Source organism: Petromyzon marinus, chromosome 2 (genome assembly GCF_048934315.1).
Source record: "Petromyzon marinus isolate PM22_M1 ecotype Great Lakes invasive population chromosome 2, UKy_Petmar_22M1.pri1.0, whole genome shotgun sequence".
Lineage (NCBI taxonomy): Eukaryota > Metazoa > Chordata > Hyperoartia > Petromyzontiformes > Petromyzontidae > Petromyzon > Petromyzon marinus.
In genome coordinates this window covers 20,723,299-20,736,270 of record NC_133668.1, presented here as the reverse complement: position 1 = coordinate 20,736,270, position 12,972 = coordinate 20,723,299, and the positions used below count along the sequence as shown (strand labels likewise).

The 12,972-nt window shown below is 40.9% G+C and overlaps 2 protein-coding genes across 5 annotated transcripts in view; one reads left to right on the top strand and one right to left on the bottom strand.

Moving 5' to 3' along the window:
* The window catches only part of TRAK1 (trafficking kinesin protein 1), a 72,429-nt gene extending 63,854 nt beyond the window's left edge, over positions 1-8,575 (bottom strand). Inside the window, exon 1 of one of the 2 annotated variants that reach the window (XM_032959549.2) lies at positions 8,298-8,575. The gene's annotated coding sequence lies outside the window, so the exon portion shown is untranslated. Of the gene's footprint in view, positions 1-8,285 lie in introns of both variants that reach the window. The other variant, XM_032959539.2, reaches the window with a different exon arrangement.
* Positions 8,335-12,972, top strand: part of ULK4 (unc-51 like kinase 4) — an 86,541-nt gene continuing 81,903 nt past the window's right edge. For all 3 annotated transcript variants that reach the window (XM_032959493.2, XM_076071312.1, XM_076071311.1), the window contains exon 1: positions 8,335-8,425. The gene's annotated coding sequence lies outside the window, so the exon portion shown is untranslated. The remainder of the gene's footprint in view (positions 8,426-12,972) is intronic.

Here is a 12,972-nt window from a genome sequence, read left to right as displayed (position 1 = left end):
GCACCATCTACTCCAGTTGCCCTCAGCCACATTGTACACGGAGTACTTCAGCACAAATGTTACTCCTGGGTGGTTTACTGATCCACAAACTTGCAACCGAGCCAATTAGCACAGTCAATGGTTCAACTCTTGATTTAGCCCAGCTATGTATAGAGAAATTAATGCAGCGTGGTATTTTCTGTAAAGCCGCCATTCAAAACTCTCCAACAATATGCAAGAGAAAATTACCTGCAACTCATCTCTCTCCTGGAGTCAATAAAATGAGTATCACTTCATGTGCAGTCAAATGTGATGATCCTCTATGGAGAGATTGACTCCAGACATGGGAATATAAGATTTCCACCATCGGCTCATCGCTGTCAATTGTAATAAGTGCTTGTTTGAGCAGGGGCACACTTTACTAATCATCACAATCCATGGCCAGATATCCCATAGGTGTCCACTGTACATTTCGTCATTTGTTTCCACTTTCCTCTGTCTTGTGCCAATATTCTCAAGCAGTGCACATCTTTCTGGCACCAATCTCATCTGTTTTTGTCAAGCCATTCTCTGTTAGGTCTTCCTCTCTTTCCGGTTCCTTCCATTTTTCCGAACAACACACTTTTCGATTTAAAGCTTCCGTGACTGCAAAGATTCATCTTCTTTGGTTCTTTCGGTAAAGTCACGTAGAATGAGAATAAAATAATATTTTATCAATTTATTATTTTATCAATTTATTATTTTATTCTCATTCTACGTGACTTTACCGAAAGAATCAAAGAAGATGAACACACTTTTCATTTTTCTGTTGTTGTCCATCCTACATATGTGTCTAAAAAGTGCCATTTTCCTTCTCATCACTGCCCGCATTATCAGGTCTTCTATGCGCAACCTTTTTCTTATTTATACTAATTTTTTTTGTCAGCTATTTAATGTTGTGGTAGAGTGCCCGACATAATCAGAAGGTTATTGGATTCAAATCCCAAGTTGAATGCTGCTGGGATGTCAATTACAAACATCATAGGCCATTCTGCTGAATAAGTAAATGTTATCACATTATTTATTATGTACTTTGAGGATTGTGGATAATACAATTCAAGATTAAATAACTGAATAGGGTCTCATATTCTTGATTCTTTCTGTAGAGTCACGTAGAAGGGAAACAATAAAAAAACAAAAAAATAAAAATATAAAACAATAAAATTCTCACGACGTTTTGACTGCAACACAAGCAATCATCATCAGGTGTGAAAACCACAAGAAAATTAAAAATTTTGAGGATTGTGGATAATACAGGTGTGAAAACCACAACAAGAAAATTTAAAATTTTGAGGATTGTGGATAATACAATTTAAAATTTTCTTGTTGTGGTTTTATTGTTTCCCTTCTACGTGACTTTACCGAAAGAACCAAGAATATGAATCCCTGCAGTCACGAAAGCTTTAAATCAAAAATTTAATAGGGTCTGTTTCAAGACTATTTATGTCTCTTCAGCTTAGAAGACTGCACAACTGCAAATTATTTACATGTTAACTTTATATTCTTAGCTCTTTCGGTAAAGTCACGTTGAAGGGAAACAATAAAATAATAAAATATATATAAAACAATAAAAATTCTCACGACGTTTCAACCATAACACAAACGGTCATGATGAATTTTTATTGTTTTATATATATTTTATTATTTTATTGTTTCCCTTCAACGTGACTTTACCGAAAGAGCTAAGAATATGAATTACTGCAGTCACAAATACTTTAAATCAAAATGTTAACTTTATTCAAACATTCCAGCATTTTCAATGCATGCCAATTGAGGGCTCTCATAATATCATGACTACAGAGATAGCAAATTTATAGTTCGGAACATCTGGGGCAATAGTGTTGTAGATGTAAATAAAAAGATTAATTGGTGGAGCACATGCACAAAATAGAAGGGAACTCACGAAGAAAAGATTATGAATTGACCACCAGAATTGATGTGACCAAATAGAACACCTAAACCCAGAATATTTTAACGATTGTAAGAGTGGGCCATGGAGTTTGGATGTTGATTATACAAACAAATGCAAGATCTAGTCTAAGGGATGGCGAGGAGTAGGGAATTAATGGCATTGGTAATTATGACCTCCATCTGCCGTTGATAAGAGCCTTTTTCTTCTTTTAGTAGAATCGAAGCTGTCTCTTATCTTAGTTTTGCCATGATGTGTTTTACATTAACTATGTATGCATAACCTGCTTTGAGATGCTGTAGCATTTAAGTCATTAGAAGTAATTTGTGTCCTTACAATATGCTCTACAACCATTACAAAACCCGATAGCTGCTCTCTTTCTGAGCTCTAAAGGATCAATGCTCAAACATGATCCTACTACATTACTTTATAATCTGTCAAAATGCAGTTATTAATTTTAATTTCATGAAGACAGGCCAAGCTTGGACATTTTTAATTATTTAGGAATAATTTTGAACGTACTTGCGACTCAAGTATACTGCTTCTGTTGTTTGTTCAGCACCCTTACAATGGGTTGCCATGTTACAGTTTTATAAACAAAAAATAGTTGTGGTTATCATTATTATTATAACAATTGCCTGACAATAATTCTCTCAATTGTGAAAATTAAGGGCCATAGTTTTGATCAGCTGCTTCCTTTATAAAGCTCTTCTCTTCCAAAGCCCTGTCAACCCTCTGCCACTTAGGGCTTTCACCATTCCACAATGCTGTCCCCCTGCCATGGTCCTCAGTGGCCACAGGCATTAAAAGTTAATCAAATTCAATGTCAAACGGTTACAGTTTGGCAGAGTACATAATACACTGCACGTTGTAATACAGTACGTATTTTTAATGGCACGACCTGCATTTGGGTAGCCAGCTTAGTGATTGGCACATGCGTCACTGAGTCAGAATAACAAAGCGTTTAAGAAATTAAGTTACATAAAAAAATTGTCAACTACCTTTATGTGTCTTATTTGTTGTTGTTTAATATTAATTTCAGGTTTATGATGTTAGATGTTTGGACTGTTTGTTTATATGCTGTGTAGATGTTTAGTGTGTTGCTTTGTGATCCAGATCTCCCTTGAAAGAAATAAAGAATATGAAGCTTGTATGTATCACCGTATTGCAAATAAGAGATGATGCAAACTGTTATGTTTAATAGACAAAAGCGAGGTTTACGTCCCAAAACTGCAAGGGATACACAATTTAAGAGGATCGAAAAAATCCTAATGTTCCTTGGTTGAATTTTGACTTAAAACTTCTGTGACTGCAGGAATTCATAGGTAGGTGGATGACACGTTTGTCATCTGGCCACATGGCCGACCAGCTCTGAACCAATTCCTCAACCACATCAAGGCCATACACCCAGCCATCAAATTCACCATGGATGTAGAAAAGGATGGCATGCTACCTTTCTTGGATGTCCTAATCAAAAAGAGAACAGATGGCTCAGTGAGCCATTCTGTCTACAGGAAAGTAACCCATACTGACGCCTACCCAAAACCTGATTCCCACCACCACCCATCCCAGAAGAATTCCCTCATCAAAACGCTACACCATAGAGCTCAATGTATCTCCGACCATGAACACCTAACCAGTGAACTCAAACACGTACACCAAGCTCTCAAGGCTAATGGATATTCTGACTACACAAATCGCAAAGCCATCACCACAACCGTAAGGAAGGAGCCATCTCAGTATTCAATCAAAACCATCACCTTGCCATACATAGCAGGGGTAACCAAAATATTTCCAAAATCATGAACAAACACAAGATCCAGGTCCGATTTAACACAGTACATAAAATTGGTGATCTGATCCTATCTGTAAAGGACAAGATTGCTGACATGCAATATCCCGGCGTATACAAACTAAGCTGTATCTGCGGCAGCAATTACATTGGGGAAACCAAGTGAAATGTCTCGGACCGTGTTCGTGAGCATAAGGCAGATTTGAAACATAGTAGGACCAATACTTCTACTGTGGCTGATCATTATTTTAATGCGGCTGGTTCACACGAAATTGATTTCTCTAAAAAGATGGTGCTTTGCAAGCCTACTGGCTATCAACAAAGATTTGTTCATGAAGCCATCCATATATACAGACACAGACACAATTTCAACCCAGAGGATGGTTATAAACTCAGCAATCATTGGAAAGATGTCAACCACTTTCGGTCATGACTTGATTTGTGTTTTCTTGTCAACCTCCACCGTCAGCAGTGTGGGTATGTGGAGCGAGGTGCAAAAGATTGCCTGGTGGCCCTTTTGATTGGTGGAGAGCCACTTCGTTGGCATTCCTTTCTCCTACATTAACATTAGCTGCCCCGCCCATGCTGCTGACACACTTGGGCTACGCCCATCTCTAAACCTTTATAAACAGTTTGCCTTTAGAGGCTAACCCCCCTTTTCCTGATGACGACCGCTTGTGTTGCGATCGAAACGTCGTGGTTTTTTATTTTTTTTCATTTCATATTTTTTTTAATCTACGTGACTTTACCGAAAGAACCAAAGAATAGCTTTCTTAGTTGGTTGTTCCAAATATATGAACAAATTACGTGAGATACACACTCGCTGCACAGATCTTAGCAATCACATCACTAACAGTCACACGCCGACTGTACTTTGTCTCTCTTCTCTCTAAGGCAACCGACCCTTGCTCCCTGCCACTCCTTGTCACTTCCTCCTCTGCACTCCTCTCAGCTGCTATCAGATCTGTGTGGAGGTTTCAGTGTGGTTTCTGTGTGTGCATAAACACAGTTTTTAAGCATCATATTTGCACAATGGGGGTGACTGCAAATAAATAAAAACGTTAGCTTTTGATGTACAATACGTCCTGAATGGTTAAGGTGCTTGTGTGAAACCCACTGCAATGACAAGTGGCAGCTATCCTCATGATAGTCAAAACATTAAAGTAAATATAAACAATTCAACAAGGTGAAAGCTGAAATATTTACGTGAATATTTCCCCTTAATCGTGACTCATGGGTCAGAAAGTACTTTACAATCACACAGCCTTCATATAACTGATCTTACGATTATTATGACCATTAACAATATTGGCCTGTGATGCATTTTTCACTTTAAGCTATTAAAAAAACAAATATATGCAGATAATCAAATATCTCGAATAAAAAGATCCATTAAAATGAAACCAGCGGTGTCAATTCCACATTGTTATGGTGCAGACCAGTCTATCCAGAGGACCATTTGCAAAGTAGCCAAACACTCTGCAATTAAAATAACCCCTTTAAAACGTTTCAGTGACTTAGTGAAATGTAGGCAAGTTTCATCATATATGTTGCTGGTCAGTGTAAAAAAAGTAATGGCCGAGAATTGAAACCACGAAGGATGGAGTGAGCAGAAACCTTTTGTTCCCTTGTGACCCTTGGTCCTTTATGGATGGCACTGACTGACATGACCTCTCCTCGTTGTCTCACCTAAATCACCTAAAATGTAATATAGTTTAACAGTGATGTTAATGTGTTATTCAGCTATAAGAGCGAGTGGCTCAAAATCGGAAGGTGTGCGAGTTAAAATCCTGGTTGTCGGATGACTCAGCCCACCACTCGTCCATGGTCTATAAAATAAGAACGACTTTGTGCGGAAGTCAACAGCAGTCGTCGTTTTGCGAAACTCACACCCACCATAGGAACGCTGAATTTCCACCACTGGCTATGAAATAATGAGACCTCCTGCAAGTGATGGTATAGTTTCTGCAAATGTCAACGTTGTTGGCTTTCCATTTCACCTTACATCAGTGTTTTCCTGATGTGCCCAAGTTTTATCAGGACAAAAAGCCAATTTCAAAATTCCGTAATGTTTTCCTGTGTTTTTAATTCCTCCGCTCCATGCCATTTGGTGGCAACTGCAGTGTGGGAGCTGGGAAAAACACCGCGTTGCCATTACTTAGCGGGCGCAGTGCGGTATCAGAATTGAGAGGCTGTCACAATAAGGCATGAGAAACAAAGCTTTAGAGGTTAGAACCTGAGATTTTACATTCACCAATATTTGAATCTGCTCTCATGTTTAATAATGGTTTACGTCATGGCTCTCACATCCACAGTGCAGCGTTTGATTTAAGAAGACGTCTATTTTCAGCTTTAAACTCTGAAGGTCATTTGGCACACACTGCACTCGTGGGTTATGGATGTAAACAAGATAGGGGGAGCCTCTCTCTCTCAGATCTACAGAACATACTAAAGGATACACGCTCCACCTACATTGATGAGGCCGCAGTCAGCTTTCACTAATTGCCATCTGATTAATAGTCTACTCACTTGTCAGTCAATGCTGTAAATCTTGATAACGAACCACCTCTGCGTGAATGTCATTGTGTTTTCAAATGGGTTTACCACTGCCAGGAATGGGGTAGGTTAAAATTAAACCGTCCGACTACAAGACAAAACATCCTACAGACATACATAAATGGATGAGTACAGTATATTGTCCAGCCCTCTGTCAATTCTATGGTTGACCGCACTGCCGAGTGCTGTTGAGTGAAGTCGGAGGCCCAGGACTGGTTCGGGAATCAAAATCAGGACGCGTGCAGTCTATGTTACTCACTGCGTATACATGGATATCACTACAATGCATAGCTGTTGTTATAGGTACATAGCTTGATATGTCTGTTTCCAATATCAACATACGTATTACAAATACCGTACATGAGTGTACGAATGTTTATGTTTTAATGTATGACCTACGTGGCGTTTAAAGCTCTTAATCCAGCAGTGGTTTGACAACTTGGTAGTGCATGCCTTTTTATAAACTCGGGGTTGTTCGGCCTTCGGCCAGGAAAGTCACGAAAAAAATTGCACACAAACGACGCATTCACGCAAGCACCCGATGCTCCGTTTTGAAGTTTTAAAATGAAACACCTTTGAATTGTTTTATGTTTTTAATTAGATAATTGTATTTCTTCATTAAAAGCTTATATCATTTTACATCTGGAAGACGCAATTGAAAATGACATTTCGTGTGAATTTTCTCTCGTCGTTAAGTAGATGGCCTTGCCGGGGGTTCGGTTCGATGCGGACTTTCACCTGTTTGGGATTGCGGGATCGAGATAAGGCGACACGGAGCTGGCCGTGCGAGAAGACCACCGTCTGCAGATCGATTCCAACGTAATCGAACGTCTATCCCTGAGCCTAACGTCGTTCATGCAGGGGGCGCGTAGATTTGCAGCACCCCCTGCATGAAAACGACGGAAAGTGCACAGCGTTCATCACAGACAAAGTTGTGCGCTTATTTTAGAGTATGTGTAAGCGTTCAAATTTGACTATGAGCAAATTTGAATGCACGATTTGTCACAGCTAATAAGACAAGCAGGTTCGAGCCTGGATAAGCACTCCGATGACAGGTGTTGTGGGCTGTGGGGCTTCGTTGTCAGCAGAAGGCAGTGAAGCCAAATACCTTGTTGTTGTACTGTACTATGCCACAAGGCCTATGCTTCCCGCATTCACCGGCGTCAAGTATGGAAAGGTACTCATCCAGCAGTGGACTGCCAAAATGGTCTGAAGGGCTGTACAAGCAAATTATATCAGTGTTATGACCAGGCGTATAAATAAGGCGTGCAAACATTAACACGGTTAACACAGTCACACTTTATGCACGGGGGTGTGCATTAAGTGTGCGTGTGTGTGTTAAAGTATAAATTCACGTATGAATATGTAAATGGACAGCTATTTATGTCAGTGTACATATACGTGCATATATTAATGCGTTAAGTGTGTGCGTGTATATACAGTACAATATATAAACGCGTGACCGACTCCAACGTATGTTAACGTATTATTTAATATGTACAGCTCTTTTGTCAATGTGCAATGTGCATGTGTTTATATGTCAATGTGAGAATGAAAACATGAATGATGTATTCGTTCTCTGCATACGGATATGAAACACCCTCCCTCCCATATTAATTCGTGCTGACTCCCTTTATCCCCTGTTCAGACTCAAGCACTTCTCTTCTGCACTAACTTTTTAAATTTACTTTAGAATGACGTTCAAAAATAAGCAGAGTGTATAGGAATCCAAACACACACACACACAAAAACCAGTCCGAAATTAACATCCCCAAAACCACACCGCCTTCTCGGGAGTGCGTAATCCCAGCAACATTTGATTTAAAAAAAAAACACAAGCGCAACTCTAACCGGTCATGTAGGAAGGCATTCAATGTCTCATCATCCTTCGCGATATCCGTCGGCACGACGCTTAAATATGACTGTGGTCGTCGTTGGACAATTGGGGGTCAACGAATAGAAAAACAGCGTCAAAATCGACGCGCGCGTGTGCGCGTGTGCGTCTCTCACGTGTGGGCTCACAGCCGAACGGCGCCTTGACCCCGCCGCGACCTCTGCCTTCCCCTCGTTCCCCGGGTCACATTCCACAACGGACGGACGAGGACGCCTCCGGGGTGGGATAGCAGTCGAGGTGGGGCGGAGGAGACGAGGTGAGGTGGTGAAGGGGGTGGTGGTGGGGAGGGGGGGTGGATAAGCCGGCAACAGCACCAAACGACGACGGCAGCGGCAACCAAGCCGACCGGGACCGGCTCGGTGAATGCCGGAACCGTCCGGGCGCAGCAGAGAACCGTGATCCAATCGCGAAGCTAAAGGCGGTGGTGGTGGGAGGGGGGGGTGGTGGGAGGGGCGTGGATCGATTCTAGATTAGTAACACATTCTTGCTAAAGTCAGGGACGATTCTAACGCTGGAGCTCCCAACATCGGCGATTAGGAATCGTGGGGCGGAGTCGAGCGCTTACGATTCGGGTTTACGCATTGCACGGTGTGTGGACATTGTTGTGCCCTGAATAGGGTTTGAGATTTTAAGTTTTCGTGGCTGCAGGGATCCATACTCTTTGGTTCTTTCGGTAAAGTCACGTAGGTATAAAATAAATTAAATCACGACGTTTCGATTGCAACACAAGCGATCATCATCATCAGGTGGGAAAACCACAGCAATATTTTTTTGCTGTGGTTTTCCCACCTGATGATTTGCTTGTGTTGCAATCGAAACGTCGTGATTTAATTTATTTTATACCTACGTGACTTTACCGAAAGAACCAAAGAATAGGGTTTGAGATGGTTGAGATTGGTACAAGCAGCGAGTGGCACTACTACGGTACACTTGAGTACGGACACGCGTGGAAGTACACTCACCTGGGCCATTAGAGGCACGTGGGGGGCAGTACATACTGACACGTGTGGGAAGTACATACACATGGGGCAGTCCAGGCACTTCGGGCAGTACTGACATGTGTGGCAGTACAGACAAGTGTGGCCGAAGATACGCGGGGCAGACTTTGATCTGGGATTGTATTGGGAGCCAATGGAGTACGGTAATTGTAGTGCAGTGTGTAATTGATTGGATTGATGCAGTCTTAATTTGTCGGTGTGGGTGAGAAGTCTGCAATTTGCAGATTAGGGTTTTGTGGAGAGCAGAGAGAGTTGCTGTAGGCGAAGCAACACAAGAAGTAAATAGAATGATGCAGGACGAGGTAACTAGATACAAGGCAAACAGTACAAACGAGGATGGTTGTTCAAATAAGTGCAGACTTGTCATAAGATAAGTGCGGGTTAGACAAGAGAGTACAAATGAGAAAATCAGTACAAACGAAATAGTTCACAGTACAGAAAGGACACCTTATATGTGCATGACGGGCCAGTACAGAACATGCAATCAAGACAGAGAGAGAGAGACGTGCAGTGCAACAGTTCAGACAGAACAAACGACACAGTACATAAAAAAGTACAGACTAAATGATCCAATGTAATGAAACAGGCGTTATTAACACACGCCGAGTGCTAACAAGATAGATGCGATGGATCCGGATCTCGCAAAACGGGACAAGCACCGCCGGTGGTGCCCCAGTCAATTATTGACACGACTGACATCACACGCGCGGCTTGCGTCACACGTGCAGTGAGAGCTGTGGATTGCGCAATACCGCAGGGTGCCATGCAGGCAAAGTACTACTTTCCATCTCGTGATGCGGGCGAGCATTCAATACAATTTTGATCGAAGTTTGTTTCCTTGAACAGATGAGAGTGAAGCGGTACTCATCTCTATTGGCAACCTTGAGGCAGTGGTGGCAATACCGCATTCCGATAGTCTTTTCATAGGAGGAGCACTGCTGACTTCCCACTAAATACTGTGCAGTTCTAATTCATTGACGACTGTATAAGTGTGGCGATTGTGTGAAGTCTACCCACAACTAGGTTTTTTAACTTGCAACCTGATTGGAACACTTTCCACAGTGCAACCAAACTGGATCATTATCGTCTTCCAAACCATAAATAGAACTTGTCTCCATGCCTAGGAAGGAGCCACATCCCTCTAGTAGTGTGCCCATTGAATATATTGAGAGGCAGTCTCTTGGAGTGACGTTTCAAGCAACACAAAGGGTGTTTGGCTGTGGCTTTTAGGACGTGACATACTAAAAAGGTTGACATGTTTTTTTTATATTTAAAAATTATTTAAGTTCAGAGAACCTACGCCTACATAGGCTATAGAACACACCTCACTTTCGAGTTGCTTTTACTGTGCAAAGGAGAAATGTAACTGCCCCTCGGGGGGGAAGGTGTGGCAGAAGTGAATAAATGCTGTGTAGAACAGGTACAACGTTACAGTACAGGACAGTAGAGGTGTTATAATTGCCATTTAATGTACTTTTAGTAACATTGTACAACTATTGTTTTGTGGTTTGTGTAAATCGAATACACTTGGTGTTGATACAAGTTAAATCCATATCGGGAATATGCAGCTGGGTGTGGTCCTGTGGGTTCAATTCATGGTCAGGAGTTGACTTAGCCCATCATAAAAAGCCAAAAGTGCTCGACCTATGGAGAAACTGCATAATTCCTGATTAGAAATGTGGAATATCTTCTATTGGCTCAGGAGCTGCCAATATGAAAACCACTCCATGGTAATGTGACCAGGAAGTCACTTGACTGAGTTCATATATAAATTACCGTGAAAAACAATACAATATGTAACTACAACTTTCACAATTCACACAACATACTGCAATATTATATTCATATTAAGCAAGCATAGTGTGCCAAAGACCACTAGAGATGTCATGTCACGTGAAATAGGAGGGACATTTGATGCTTAGACAGGGATGGGTAATTTTTGGCCTTAAGGGCTGGGTTGGTCCATGCTTTCACATCAATAATCCCCCATTCATGATACACTTTGTTCCACTTTAAATGTGAATAGAGTTTGGTTGGCATTAAAATATGTACTGGTTTCAGACCATAAGGCCTGCAATTAATCAATTTAAACACATTTTAATATATTTGAAGCACAGGCACTGAGTCAATTTTGTGAAAGTCCAATATCCAAAGAGTAGTCACCTTGAAATTCTAAAGTGAACATTAAAAACCCTCAACGCTTTTTGCAAGAGTAGGCGAATGTGTGCCAGGGTGGCCCTAATATCCAACTTGAAACGACTACATGCAGTACTGATCAAGATTTAAATGGTCGCTTCAAAAGAACACTGCCTGAGAAACATTGGTACTCTTATGCTGCCCCCTGCTGTCAATAAAATAAATATAATCGTTGCTTTCGTACCACATACCGTACGTACAAAAAAATAACCAATGCCATATCTTGTGACACGTACATAAGCATCACACGATGCTTGTACTTGTCTCTCGAAATACCCTTAGGCATGTGTAATGAGTTGCAGCAACATATTAAGAGATAAATGTTGATCACTTAAGTACATACCTGTCAACACCTTATCAGTGCCTACCTTATTACGGTACAGACCAATTCAGATCTTATTGGTCACCCCGTGCCCTTAAAGTCCCATCTCACAAGGGAGAAACACAAACAAATAGACGAAAACTATTTATCCGTATTGAAACGGCTGTATGCCGAATGGACTTGAAACACTAAATTTCCCTATACAAGAATACGGGCAAACCGTATGGGTTGACAGCTATGGAAGTACGTGGGAATAGTGCTGCAGAAGTTGCGTGAGCCAGAGCATAAACTTTCCAATTCAACGACAGTATACCAACGAACCTTACAAGCAAGCGCACTTCAGTCACTTTACATAGCAAAACAGCTTTTAAACCAGTGGCAATGTTTCAAAATTTAAACAATACTGGTAAAGTACGGCGCTTTGAAATGGAAACCCATGTCAAGGCCAAAACAATCCAGATTTAGAATTCAAAATGAAGCACAGGTATTCCTATTTGAAACGGAACCTCTAAAGAATAATGTATATGCAAATGACAATGTAAAACAAGACGGAAAAAATCATGCACACGCAAGGATTACACATCGCTTTTTCAACACCAAGCACAAACATCATCATCGAAACTCCCACACAACCGTAGGCCACGACGAGGTTTTTTATAAAAGTTACCCAACAGATATATGATATACAATATGTTCATGAAGGAATAACCCTAACTCAGAAAAAGTAAGTTTCAGAATCTGTATTTATACTGGAGGAATCTGATGAGCTATAAAGATATTTTTCACAGCAGTACAAAAACACGAATAGGTGTGCAAAGTAGAGGAAAGGTAAGCACATCACTAAAATAAAATACAAACTAAACAATTTTTAATTTTACCAGGTAAGACCCATTGAGCTATACAGCTCTTTTTCAGAAGCGACCTGGTCACAAATGATAACCCGACTAAGTGGCTTATCATTATACAGGTAGGAACAACAGGTTCCACACTGCTCACCAGGGATTATTTGTCTGTCTGTCTGTCGTGCATATCCGGAATTCCATCCGCATAATTGGAGTTTCGGCACTAATTTTATCCGTATTTGGTGAGTGTTGTTTTTAGCTTGAACAAAGTATGATATCCTTCGTACGCAAATCATATTTAGAGCCCGCGAGAAAGAATGAAAACTTGGTTTCGGAATTGGCGTGCGCTGCTTACGCCAATAAAATACCATATGAACCATAGTACATCTCCAAACATTCCTAACCATAATACTTAAAAAGTTGTGTGGAGATTGCGTACATATAC